Here is a 12,634-nt window from a genome sequence, read left to right as displayed (position 1 = left end):
AAGGCTATTCCAGAATCGTGGGGCAAGATAAGAAAATGCCCTGCCACCACTGCGAGCCTTTTTGATTCTGGGAATGGTGAGCAAAGGTTCGGTGCTAGACCTGAAAGTTTGTGACGGGATATAGGAGGAGAGCTTGTTGGTGAGATACATGGGGCCGTTGCCATTACGGGCTTTGTGAATAATACAACCTATTTTGAACGTTACCCTTTTCTTTATGGGGAGCCAGTGAAGTTGATTGAGTAGGGGTCCAGAGGGTGTTCTAGATGGGGCATTGTTGGTGAGTCGGGCAGCAGTATTCTGCACTACCTGGAGTTTATTAATGGCACTTTCGTTGGCCGAAAACAGGAGGGCATTACAATAGTCAAGCCTACTCAATATTAGGGCCTGCATGAGTGTTTTTTTGTAGAGGAGGGTAAAAGTGGAAAAATCCTACGCAGAAGGCCAAGAACATAGTAGCAGGAACCTGCAGTGGTATTGGCATGTGCGTTATGTGTGAGTTTGTGGTCAATCTTGACACCTAGGTTCTTAACCACTTCTTTGGGAGAGGGGGTGGTTTCCAGCTCTTCTGGCCACCAAGTAGGTGACCAGAGAGTGGTAGCTCCTACAAACAACATGATTTCTGATTTTCCCCCGTTGATTTGTAAAAAGTTGTTACGCATCCAGGCAGCGATAGATTTCATGCCTTCGGAGAACAATAGGTCAGTGTTAGGTGTATTTTTATCAAATGTTAGAAGGAGCTGGGTGTCATCTGCGTATGAGATTGGAGTGAACCCCAAGGATCTCATGAGTCTGGCCGGGGGGATGACATATATATTGAAAAGGGTAGGGCTTAGGCAGGATCCCTGTGGGACCCCCTTGCTCACTTTGGTAGTGGCAGATGTAAAAGATCCCATGGTAACTGTTTGAGTTTTATCTGTAAGAAAGTTGGTGATCCACCCCAGTGCTAGCCCCTAAATGCCTATGTCTTGGAGCCTTTCCAGAAGGATGTGATGTGAAATGGTGTCAAATGCTGCTGACAGGTCAAGCAGCACCAAAAGTCCTGCTTGACCGTTGTCAGTAGCCATGCGTATATTATCGATAACCTCAATAAGGGCAGACTCGGTACTATGTTTAGCCCCGAACCCAGACTGAGAAATATCCAGTAGTTGGTGAGTTTCCAGATAATTAGACAGGTGTCTATTGATGTACTTTTCAATGAGTTTGGACTGAAAAGGTAAAGGAGATATGGGTCGATAAATAGTGATTTTGGTGGTTGGGGCCTTGGGGTCCTTACGTATGGGTTTAATTTGCGCATCTTTCCAGGCCGATGGAAGGTGGCCCTCCCTAAGGGAGCAATTCAGAATAGAGCAGATTGGGAGAGCTAGTTGTTCTGAAAATTTAGCATAAATCCTGGCTGGGATGGTATCCAAGGGTGAACCAGATTTCATTGCTTCTATAAGGGATATCACTTCCTTCATATGAAGCTGGGGCAAGGTGTAGAGTTGGGCAGATGTGGTGTAAGTGTCAGGAGGGCAGACCGTAGGGAAGAAGTGTTAGAAGCAATGATTTTCTGGTGAATGGCGTTCATTTTGAGGACAAAATGCTCAGCGATATCATTGCATATGGACTGTGAGAGGGATTCCACAGTGTCACACGCTGATGGGCTAGAGTAGGCTTTTACTATTTTAAATAGTTCCCTGGAATTGGATCCAGCCTTCTCCAATATATGAGTAATGTGCATTGTGCGCGCTGTTTTAATGTTATTATGATAAACTGCTAATGTGCATTTGTATTTAGTTCTATCTTGTTCTCGGTGTGTGAGTCGCCAGGTGCGCTCCAGTTTTTTACATTCACTCTTTTCAATATGTATGGCCGGGAAGTACCATTCTGTAGTAGCTGTAGAGCTTTTGGGGGGTGAGTGGCCGGCTTTAAAGGTGCTGCTTTATCCAGGACGCTGGAGATAGTGTTGTTAAAATGGTTCAGTTGTTGTTCGACATTGAAATTGCGGGTGTCAATGTCCCATGTCGACAAAGAAGAGGCAAGGTGATCAGCTTTGATTTTATGCCAGGGTCTGTACCACCTACCTGTAAGGGGTAGGGAAGAAGGTGAGATAGGGGGGCTTGTCAGATGGAAATTAACTACAGAGTGATCCGACCAAGTAAGCGGTAAAGTATCTCTATATACAATGAATTGAGAGTTGGAAAGAATTAAATCAAGGGTGTGTCCTGCTAGATGAGTGGGATCACTGTTGAGCTTGAGAAGACCCTGGGAGGCCCAGTCGTCTAGACAAGTTTTTGCGTCTAAGTTGTTTAAGTCCTCACTATGAATATTAAAATCTCCTAGAAGTAGGAAATTTCGGGTAGCAGCAATATGGGGGGCGATAAATTCTAAAAGGCGACCATTAAAGTACTTTATTGGTCCAGGGAGCCTATAAAACAGTGCCCCTTTCCAACTCATTTGGGGATGTAGTTCAATTTTAAAAATAAGACATTCGAATAGTTTCGAACAGAACTGGTCAAGTATGGTAACTGGTATATGTTCTTTATGAATTATGGCCATACCGCTGCCCGCTCGTTCTAGACTATCAAGTCTTTGAATGCGAAAGCAGGGTGGTAGAGCTAGAGCTAGCGCAGGAACCGCAGATGGTTTATTCCAGGTTTCCGTGAGAAATCCCAGATCTGGATTAGCATCCTCTAAGAGATCCCAGATGGCGGTGGCATGTCGGGGGAGCAATCTAACGTTTGCTAGGAGGCCTATCCATGTAGTATGGTGAGGTGATTCAGCGGGCGGTTTGTGTAGGGCCGTGTCTCGGCGATAGAAGGTGGTCTGGTATTGATAGAATTAGCTATTGTTTTTATAATCTGCAGGGGGCTGGGCTGGTATTTAGACTTATAGCAAGACAAAGGTCCTTCGGGCCATCCTCCAAGGGGACTTAATTGCGGGGCTGGTCTAAGCTTCAACAGGAATTCTTTAGAATAGGTGAGCATAGGTAAGGCTCGAAAGGAGCTATCAGGATTGTCAGGTTTAAAATGAGCAGGGGTCCTGGCTCCTGGCGGCGGACAGGCGCGGACGGGCGTAGACGGGCTTGCCTTAGGCGCGCTGCGCATCTTGGAGTGCATGGGATGACATAGTGGGTGGGCTAACAGCTGCAGGCAGCTGATTGGTCGCCCGGCCAGGAAGTTGAAAATCACTTCCTGTAGCTCGGGTCTTTGTCCCGCCTCCCTCCATACAAACCAAACAATTGGCGGTGGACTGGGGAGAATGGGCTGACAGTGATAATACAGTGAGTGTCTTTTTAAAAACAGCGGCGATTTTAACCTTGTGCTTTAGTTTTAAAAGTTCAGCGTGAGCCCTTTCCGGCGCTCCAAGTTATCTCCAGCGCGTCCACTCGCGTCTGGGAGTGCAGGGGATAATATAGTGGGTGGGCTAACAGCTGCAGGCAGCTGATTGGTCGCCCAGGCAGGAAGTTGTGAATCACTTCTTGTAGCCCTGAAAGTAAAGCCTGAGGAGCTAGAACAATTAAAACAGCATTTTTCCTTTCAATAATAAAAAATATATAATCTTTAAAGCTAACTAAAGCTACAGGACCAGACAATCTTCCCGCTATTATCCTGAAAAATAACACAGATTGGTGAGCCAGCATCTTAAAAACAACCTTCCAACAAATTCTTGCGGTGGGGTCTTTCCCTGAAAGTTAGAAGGGGGCAATTATGAGACCAATCAATGAAAAGATTGATGCTATTTTCCCCCAGAACTATCGCCTCATAAGCTTAATGGATGTTGGAGAGAAGGTCTTCACCAAAATATTACTAGGTGTAGTGAAAGCCTGGGCAGAACAGCATGCCCTGATACCCATAGAACAAGAGGGGTTTAAAGAAGAGCGCTCAACTGTTGATCACTGCCTTAGTTTATGGGCATTGGCAAGAAAGGCAATAGAAGTGCGAGGCAGCTTTTGCTGTTTTGTTGATTTCCGAGCCGCATTTGACTTGGTAGATCGTAATATATTGTGGTGTATGTTGGCAAAGCTTGGAATCAACAAAGCAGTTCTTTCATTAATCCAGGATATGCATTCTAAGAATTGGGCTAGAGTAATCCTGGATGACCTTGGGACACGATCTAAGAAGATTCAGATAATGAATGGCCTGAGGCAGGGCTGTGTTTCAGCCCCTTTCTTATTTTCTCTGTTTTTATCTGACCTGCCAACTACATCGAGCAAAGCAGGGGGACTAAGCCCTTAGATGGGGGGAACCCATATTTCTTTCTTGTCTGCTATACGCAGATGATTTAGTGATAACAGACATGACAGAGATAGGCTTACAAAAGAAACTGGATACCTTTTTAAAATACTGTAAAAAGAAAAGCCTCACGGTTAATATAGAAAAGACCAAAATAAGGGTATTTGGAAAAAGAAAAAAATCCTTCTACTGGAGACTTGGGTATGGTAGAATTGGAATAGTAGAGAAATATAAATATTTGGGCATGTGGTTTGATAGTAGATTAAATTGGAAAGACCACATACAGACCTTAAAAGCGAGGTCACTTTCCACAGTCTGGGGCCTTAAACAATTTAAACAGAAGTATGGAGGCCCATCGTTGCGACCAATACTTTCAGCTTTTAATGCATCGGTCCAACCACAATTTTTATATGGCGTTGAGGTATTATTCATGGGGGGTAAATCAGATTGGAACCAAGAGGAGGGTAAATGTGTGAAGCAACTTCTCGCCCGCCCATCATCAACTATGTTACAGGCTCTGTGAGTAGATTGTCATCTCACGGCCTGGAACTATCAGGGAATGCAAGCAACATTTAATTTCTGGAAAAATTTGACTGGGGAAGGCCCCCCAGAATAGCATATCTGTGTAAGAAAGAAATAGAGACCAGTGTAATAATTTGATGTCCATAAATCCAGTATATGTAACAATTTACCCTCGGGTGCTGGGATTTCTGTATGGCTTTTTAGATTTTCACCTTCATACTCACCACATTGCACACTCAGCAATTATACCAGCTCCGCAGTAACCTGGCGTCGAAGCACACCCGGGGCACGTTAGGTGCCACTGCGGTGGGGCCCGATGATGAAATCAGGAATTTATCCAGGGATTCCTGATTTCCTTCCCAGATTACTAGAATGTCGTCGATATATCGACGCCATACATTGATGTTAGTTGCGTAGGGATTATTCACAGATTGTATGTGTGTCTTTTCGAAATGGGCTACGTAAAGACCAGCTATGCTGGGAGCGAAAACGCTCCCCATGCTTGTGCCATTGGTCTGTAGGTACAGCTTGCCCTCATACTCAAAATAGTTGTCTTTTAATGCCAGAGTGGCACAATCCATTATGAAGCTGCGTGGAGTATGATGGTTCCAAACAGTTTCAGTTAAGACTTCCTCCAGTACTGCCAATGTGGCGTCCTGCGGTAAGCTAGTGTAGAGGCTCTCAATATCCAATCCGACAAGGAGTTGGGTTGCCGGGTTGTAGTCGGTTTCCTTGATTACATTTAGAAGGTGTTTCGTATCCTTGATGTAAGAAGGTGTGAGTTGTACCAATGGATTCAAGAAAAAGTCGCAAAAGCGTGACAGGGGCTCTAGGAGTGATTGGTTCCCAGACACAATAGGTCTTCCCGGTGGTGGGGTTACTCCTTTGTGTATCTTTGGGAGGATGTAGAAGTATGGGATTCTTGCATTTTTGCAGCACAGATAGTCGGCCTCCTGTTTTGAGATGTGTTCTGCGTCCCGGGCATTTTTCACCAAGATCTGTATCCTCTGGCTTAGTTCCTCAGTAGGGTCTTTCCTGAGTGGTCTGTAATTCCTGGTATCACTGAGTAGTCTGAGACATTCAGTGTCATAATCTGTTTTATCCATGAGCACGATACCTCCCCCCTTGTCGGCGGGTTTTATGACAAGGGCAGGGTTAGCCTGCAGGCGTCTTATCGTTTCACGTTCCCGGTAGGACAGATTATTGAAGGTGTTTCTTTCTTGTATATTCTCAACCTCAGTGTAGACCGCCTGTTCGAATGCAGCAATCTCGACAGGTATACTTGCAGGTGGAGGGATGAAAGTGGATTTTAATCTGAGGCCTGTCTCGTTGGGGACTTCCTCCTGAGGGTCGTTTGACTCTGTTTTCTTTTCAAAGAAGGCTTTCAATTTTAGTTTTCTAAAGAACTCTGCCAGTTCCATATGCAATTTGAAATGGTCCAGTTTGGCTGTAGGGACGAAAGATAGGCCCTTATTCAAGACTGCTGTCTCTTCTTCTGTCAATTCTGTGCTAGAGACGTTGAACACCAGCTGGTCTTTTGTTCTTACCGCTGTTACTGTTTGCTCGGTCCCGCCTGTTCCTTGGTTTTGTTCCTCGTGTTCGAACTCACTGGTTCCGCTTCTGGTGTCCAGTGGACCTGTGGTGCATTTCTTCTTTTTCCACGATTCCTGCGGCCCTGTGATAAAAAAGGATATCTTTGGTTTGGATTCCCTTGAAAGTATGGCATCTGTCCTGGTGCGTACATTGGAGGGAAGCCATAGAAAGGAGGTGGTATTGGTCCAAATTGTGGGGGCCCGAAGTTGTGGTTCTGTGGTGGACCCTGCCAGGGTTGCTGCCAGTGTTGGCCTCGTCGCCCTCTTCCTCTAGATTGATTGGATTGATTGGATCCGGTGCTGGAATTGCTAGAGACCGAGCTATTGTCCCCGGAGTTGTCGGAGTCTTTCCTGGCTGGGGTATAAGTATCATCCGAATAAGGGTATGTCTTAGTGAAGTTGAATCTCTTCAGGTCTTTCTCAAAATTTTTAATTTTTGTCTGAGTTAAGTATTCTTTGTAGTCAGCCATCTCACGGTTTTGGTCTTCTAGTTTCTTCTTAAAACCAGTTAGGGTGGTCTTGAAATGGTTCTCAGTTGCCTGGATTTCGATCAGGATAGCATCGGAGAGTCGCTTGGCGGTTTTAATGATGAGGACGAGCCAGTCCCTGGTACAATGCCAGGCGATCTGGGCCCAATCCTTCCTGAAAGTGGCGTCATCTAGGAAGATCCTAGGGGCATTGGTGACTATGAGACCTCTTGGAGCAGTGTTGGTGCGTAAATACTGTGCTAGAATTACGCCATGCAGGATGGTTCGTATTTTGTTCCTTTTCTTCTCAGTCAGTGCATCCCAGTCAGAGGACTGTGCAATAGTTGTGGAGACATTGAAGTCTGCCGCAAGGGACGGGTCGGATAAGATTTCACTGATGTCATCTTCAGTGTAAGTTAGACCAGTGTTTTCTGCCATGTTGATGTGTTGTTTTGTTGTTTTTAGGAAAGTTGAACTCTCACAGCTGTGCGCTGCCTAAATATCACTAAATCAAAGGAGAGAGGGAGGACTAGGTAAGCTAGTCTGGATCCCCGTTTTTATATATTCAAAATCAAAAAAGACTAGCTAGGTTTAAGCAGGAAAGACTCAAAGGAGTACGTATGTCAAGGGAAACCAGTAGGTTTTATTTGAAGGCCCTCACCCACCAACCTAGTTGGTGGCATGCTTCATCATCGGGCCCCACCGCAGTGGCACCTAACGTGCCCCGGGTGTGCTTCGACGCCAGGTTACTGCGGAGCTGGTATAATTGCTGAGTGTGCAATGTGGTGAGTATGAAGGTGAAAATCTAAAAAGCCATACAGAAATCCCAGCACCCGAGGGTAAAAAACTATTTTAATAAAACTGGGTATCTGTTGGCGCGTTAAAAAGGCAGACGGACACAATGGAGTATGGATTATGACCTCCAGTGTCCTGTGTGGTCTACATGTTTCAGCCTGGCCTTTCTTAATTTGAAACAGGCTTTCCTCAGGACCAAGTGAGTATGTGTGGGGGTATTAAAATAAATTACAGTGAGTGTGTTTCAGGTTCTATGTGTAGCACACACTAAGGTGCTATATGGGTGAGAAGGGGGTTCCTTCTCGCTTTGCTACATATAACATAGAGGGGGAGACATACAGACGTACAGGGTAGAGTCATATTAGCATATTGTTGCAAAAAAACACAGTCGTCATTCCACCGTCTTGTAAGGTGAGTGAACGAACTATACATGGCTAAAGTGTGGTCTTGTCAGTGGCAAGACTCAAGTGAAGGTTATCTAGAAGCCGGTTGTAGTGGTGATCTAGAAAACGAACATATCAATGTGAGGTCCAGGTAAGTGAAAGAAAAACAATTATTATCCTCACACAGTGTTTAGCTGATCAAAGCCTCCTTGGGTCGCCTGGCAGAGAAAGAGACCCTAAAAAGAAGGTGGTATTGGTTTTATATAATTATCCGACCTGTAAGGGAAAACCTCAACACCTTACCCCAACAGTAGCTGTAGTGCGCAGCCTCATTTACTCACGAAACTGTCGGTCTAGTTCCTCCCTGGACCTGTAATCCTTCTGCGGCGCCCGGATGTGAATGAGGGCTGGCCGAGCCTGTTTATTTATAGGTTCAGTCATTGGTTACACCTGGGTTAAGGTAGAAACAGAGGGAGGGGTAGCCGCGCTGAAAGCGCCATGTCACGCGCGCTCTGCGCATGCGTTAAGAGAGTAGCAGTCCCTGTCCGGCGCGTGCGCCTACTGGTAATGCCTCTCTGCGCATGTGCGGGTAGTTCGAGGCTACCGCGCATGCGTGGAAGGTGCCGCGCATGCGTCGAAGGGTGTGTTAGCGCTCATGGTAGCGCGAGTATGTATTGAAACCTTTTATGAGGGGCAAAGGATGTCAAAAATGATATTGACACTTGAAGGAGGCAAAGGAATGTTATACTAATGTGAGAAGGATTAGTTTATGCACAAAATGGAGAGGAAGGAAGTCTCAGTCATTGAGTGTGGGCTATGCACAGAGAGGAAAAGGAAGACTCAGTTATTGATTGTTAAGCGAATTCCAAGGTATGGAATCGTTAAGTCCCTCAGTATGGGTGGATAGACGATAAATCCAACGTTGTTCTTTTTGGAAGAGAAAACTTTCATTGTTTTCAGTTATGGGGAATTGCTCAATCACGGTCCAAGCGAAATCATTGGGGGTGTGATTGTGGGACAAGAAATGGTCAGTAAGTCTACTCATGTTTTTACCACATCGGATGGTGCTACGATGTTCAGTCATTCTTGTCCGTACCTTCCGGGTAGTCATACCCACGTACCCCACAAAAGTACACATGCACACCACCATGAACATGTAATCAGATGTAACTGCAATAAACATGCAATCTACAACAGATTTAAATAAAATAACTGAGCACCTCAACCTACGTTGAGCATAAAAATGGCTCACTGCATCGAATAACTAACACACCAGAAATCTGAATAGAAATTACAGAGCACCTCAACATACGTTGAGCATAAACATGGCTCTCACATTAAGGACGATACTATCTGACTGTAGTATAACTAAACACCTCACCTTGCAAAATTAAAACGATACTATCTCACTGTAGTATAACTAAACACCTCAGCCATCATAGAACATGTGTGTTCTATAAGTTCCAGAACACACATAAAAAATACACACATGCAAAGTACACACATGCAAGCAAATCATATGAAAAGCAATACATGGCAATAAAATAATGCGCAGTTCTCCCCAAAAATACATATATGAAACATCCACCACCTCCCTCTAAAAATAAGTTACAATGAAGGTCTTAATTTTCCACAAAACGATGAATCTATAACACCGGTGAGCGATCCCTCACCCGAGGACCTCTCACAAATGGCTTCCTTTAAACAAGTAGAAAAATTTGCAGTACAAAGCAAGACGCTGAAATTTCTTCTTTGAACACAGTTTAGAGGTTATGATTGTAAATCACTGGGACAGGAAGTTCACAGCTGAAGACTTCATAAGCATCACCCATGCAATTTTCTTCACAGATGACAATAGTCCATGACCTCAAATAAAACTGCCAAAAAAAAAAAAATGACTCCAAAGCTGACGAAAATTCATTCGTGTGAAACAGTGAATTGTCCGTTGAGTTTTAATACCAATACATATCCGCTGCTGTACATATCCGCTGATGTACAATGATAATTAAACTCACCCCAGGACTCCGTTCCGCCATGAGATGAGTAGTCAGATGCAGCGATGTCTTTCTCCCAAAATAAACTTGGATCAACACTTTACAGGAAACTGCTTGCAAATGCGCATTGCAAAATGGCGGCACGTACACAGACGCTGCACCGGGTGGCTCTCCTCACGCCAAAGCTAGAAAACGTCTATGAGCAGCAAGAATGAAGATGCAGACGTCACAGTAAACGCTCAGAAAATGCCGGTGCTCGAGCGATTGCCCAAGTGAGTCGTTCGTTTTTATTTCAAAAATTGCCTCAAAAGCAAAACGTTGACATGTAAAAACTCACTGCTTTAAATGTGCTAGAAACACAGAAATTCCGCTAATGTTGCACTCCTAGAAACACGCTGTTCTAGGATTACCGCTAATGTTGCACCCCACAACAAAATTGTACATTTTCCTTCCAATGCAACAGTAGACTGTACCTTGTGCGTTTGCTCACAACCGCCAGCATCCCTGTCTCTCCCGCAGGGGCCAAAATGCTTCTCATCCTCTGAGATATCGAAGAACAAGCAAACACAGCGCATGCACTTCCCTACAGTTGGTAGATGCGTGTTTTCTTGTCTAAATCCAAACCATGTGTGTTACTGGTCAGACAGTTAGAAGCTTTGTATGAACACAGTTCTTGCAAGAGGTCTCCTTAAATTCAAAATTTAAACCTTTTAAGTTCTCTTGAGATTCAGGCCAAATCATAAAACGTGCAGCAAATCTATCTTTAAGTTCTCTTCAGATCATGCAGTTGTAATTCCTTCAGATTTAAGCCAAATCACGCAGCAAAAATTCTAACACCCAAGGGAAACAGGCTGTCCAGATCACACAGGACACTGGTGGGGTTAAACAGGGTGCTCTCATAAAATACCTTTTCCTCCTCTTGGCTTGAAAAAATTCTTCAGTTCCAATAGTCTTTAAGTTCCTTAGTTCCTTATTCTTTAAGTTCCTCAGTTGCAGATCTCCATTAAACCAGTCTTTTTCCACGCACAGGTTCTGTACCTCGTCGCCAAAATTGTAATAATTTGATGTCCATAAATCCAGTATATGTAACAATTTAGGTTTATTGTAGAATAAAATCAGGTCAGGTAGATAAATAGAATAAGATTGTATAATGATAGAAAAGACCCCACCAGGAGCAGATGGACTTCAGCTCAGCCTCCAGATGTAACTGTTCCAGCTTTCAAGCAAATACAATTGGAACACAGATGACATCATAGAGACATGCAGAGATAGAAATGAGAAACACTAAGGAAGGACAAAGAAGAAATGAAAGCAGGATGTAACAACCAGCAATCTCAAATGGGCGGTTCAAGCAAAGAATCAACTAGACAAGTTATGTGTTAAACTTACTTTAGAGCAAGACCATTGGAAATCAGCGCACCAGATCCCTAAGCGGGAGTTACGGGCCATTATTAACGCGAAGGCACGAGAAGAAGATTTATGCTATTTGAAGAGCAAATATTCGGCCCGATTTTTGATAAATGGATGGGTTAATGACAACATTTTCCCCTATATAGAAGCTATGCCTAACACAAAGGTCATAAATATAATATTGAAATTTAGAATCAGCCTGAACCCAAGTAACATTAATGGGAAGATAAAATCACTTATGTCTAATGACCAAGGCCTGTGCTCTTGTGGTCTACAAGTAAAATGTAGTAGTGAACATATTTTGCTGGATTGTTTGTACTTTTTAGAAGAACGGAAAAAAATTGTAAAACCTATTTTTATTGTATACTAGCAGCCCGTCCCGACCTTGTCCGGGAGCAACAGGCTTCCTCGACCTCCGTCCGCCCGACATTGTCCATCAGCCCGGGCCCCCGCCCGGCCCATCCCTTCCCTGCCCTGACCACCGCCTGCCCCGACATGGATCCCCTTACCTGAGCTGGTGCTCCTCCCGCCTGTCCGCTGCTGGCACTACCGCTGGCCTGTCTGCTGCTCCTCACATCACCGCTCCTCCCCGGCACCAGGTCTGCCGCTCCCTTACCTCAGCCGCCACTCCTCCAGCCTGTCCGCTGCTCGCACCGCCGATGGCCTGTCCACTGCTCCTCACATCACTGCTCCTCCCCCGCGCCATGTCCGCCACTCCTCATCGCGCTCCTGGACGCCGCACCTCCCCGCGCTCCTGATGTGAGCACGCACGTCGCGGCCGGTGCTACTTCGGAGGGGCTACTTTTTTTCTACTGTAAATTTTTTAAATAACGTTTTTTATTTTTATTTATATAGCCTATAACCATCTACACACCCTGACGATTCGGGTGTGTGGATGGGCGCTGCGGTTCCTGAGTTTACCCACCTCAAAGGCTGAAAGTTCTTCCTTTATTATAGTAGTATAGATACAAGTTTTAGTAGAGACTAAGCACTTAGCTTATTAACAAATTTGAGATTTTTAAATGTGGCATGTGCAATAGGAAGATTCTTGATTGCTATACAGGAGTCACTGAAGGAAATGCCGTAGGGTGGAATGAACATATGGTGAAAGTTCATTCTTACCTATAATCTGGGGATTATGTAAGATTTTACAAATGTATAGCTAATGTATAAGCAACTCCTTGCCTTGGTGAAGAACTAAGAGATATTATATGTGGGTCCTTTATTGTTTATTTTAGCAGGTTTATACTGAGTAGT

The sequence above is a fragment of the Lissotriton vulgaris genome, chromosome 4_1, assembly GCF_964263255.1.
Source record: "Lissotriton vulgaris chromosome 4_1, aLisVul1.2, whole genome shotgun sequence".
NCBI lineage: Eukaryota > Metazoa > Chordata > Amphibia > Caudata > Salamandridae > Lissotriton > Lissotriton vulgaris.
The sequence above is the reverse complement of the archived record's forward strand: the minus strand, read 5'-3'. Positions refer to the sequence as shown.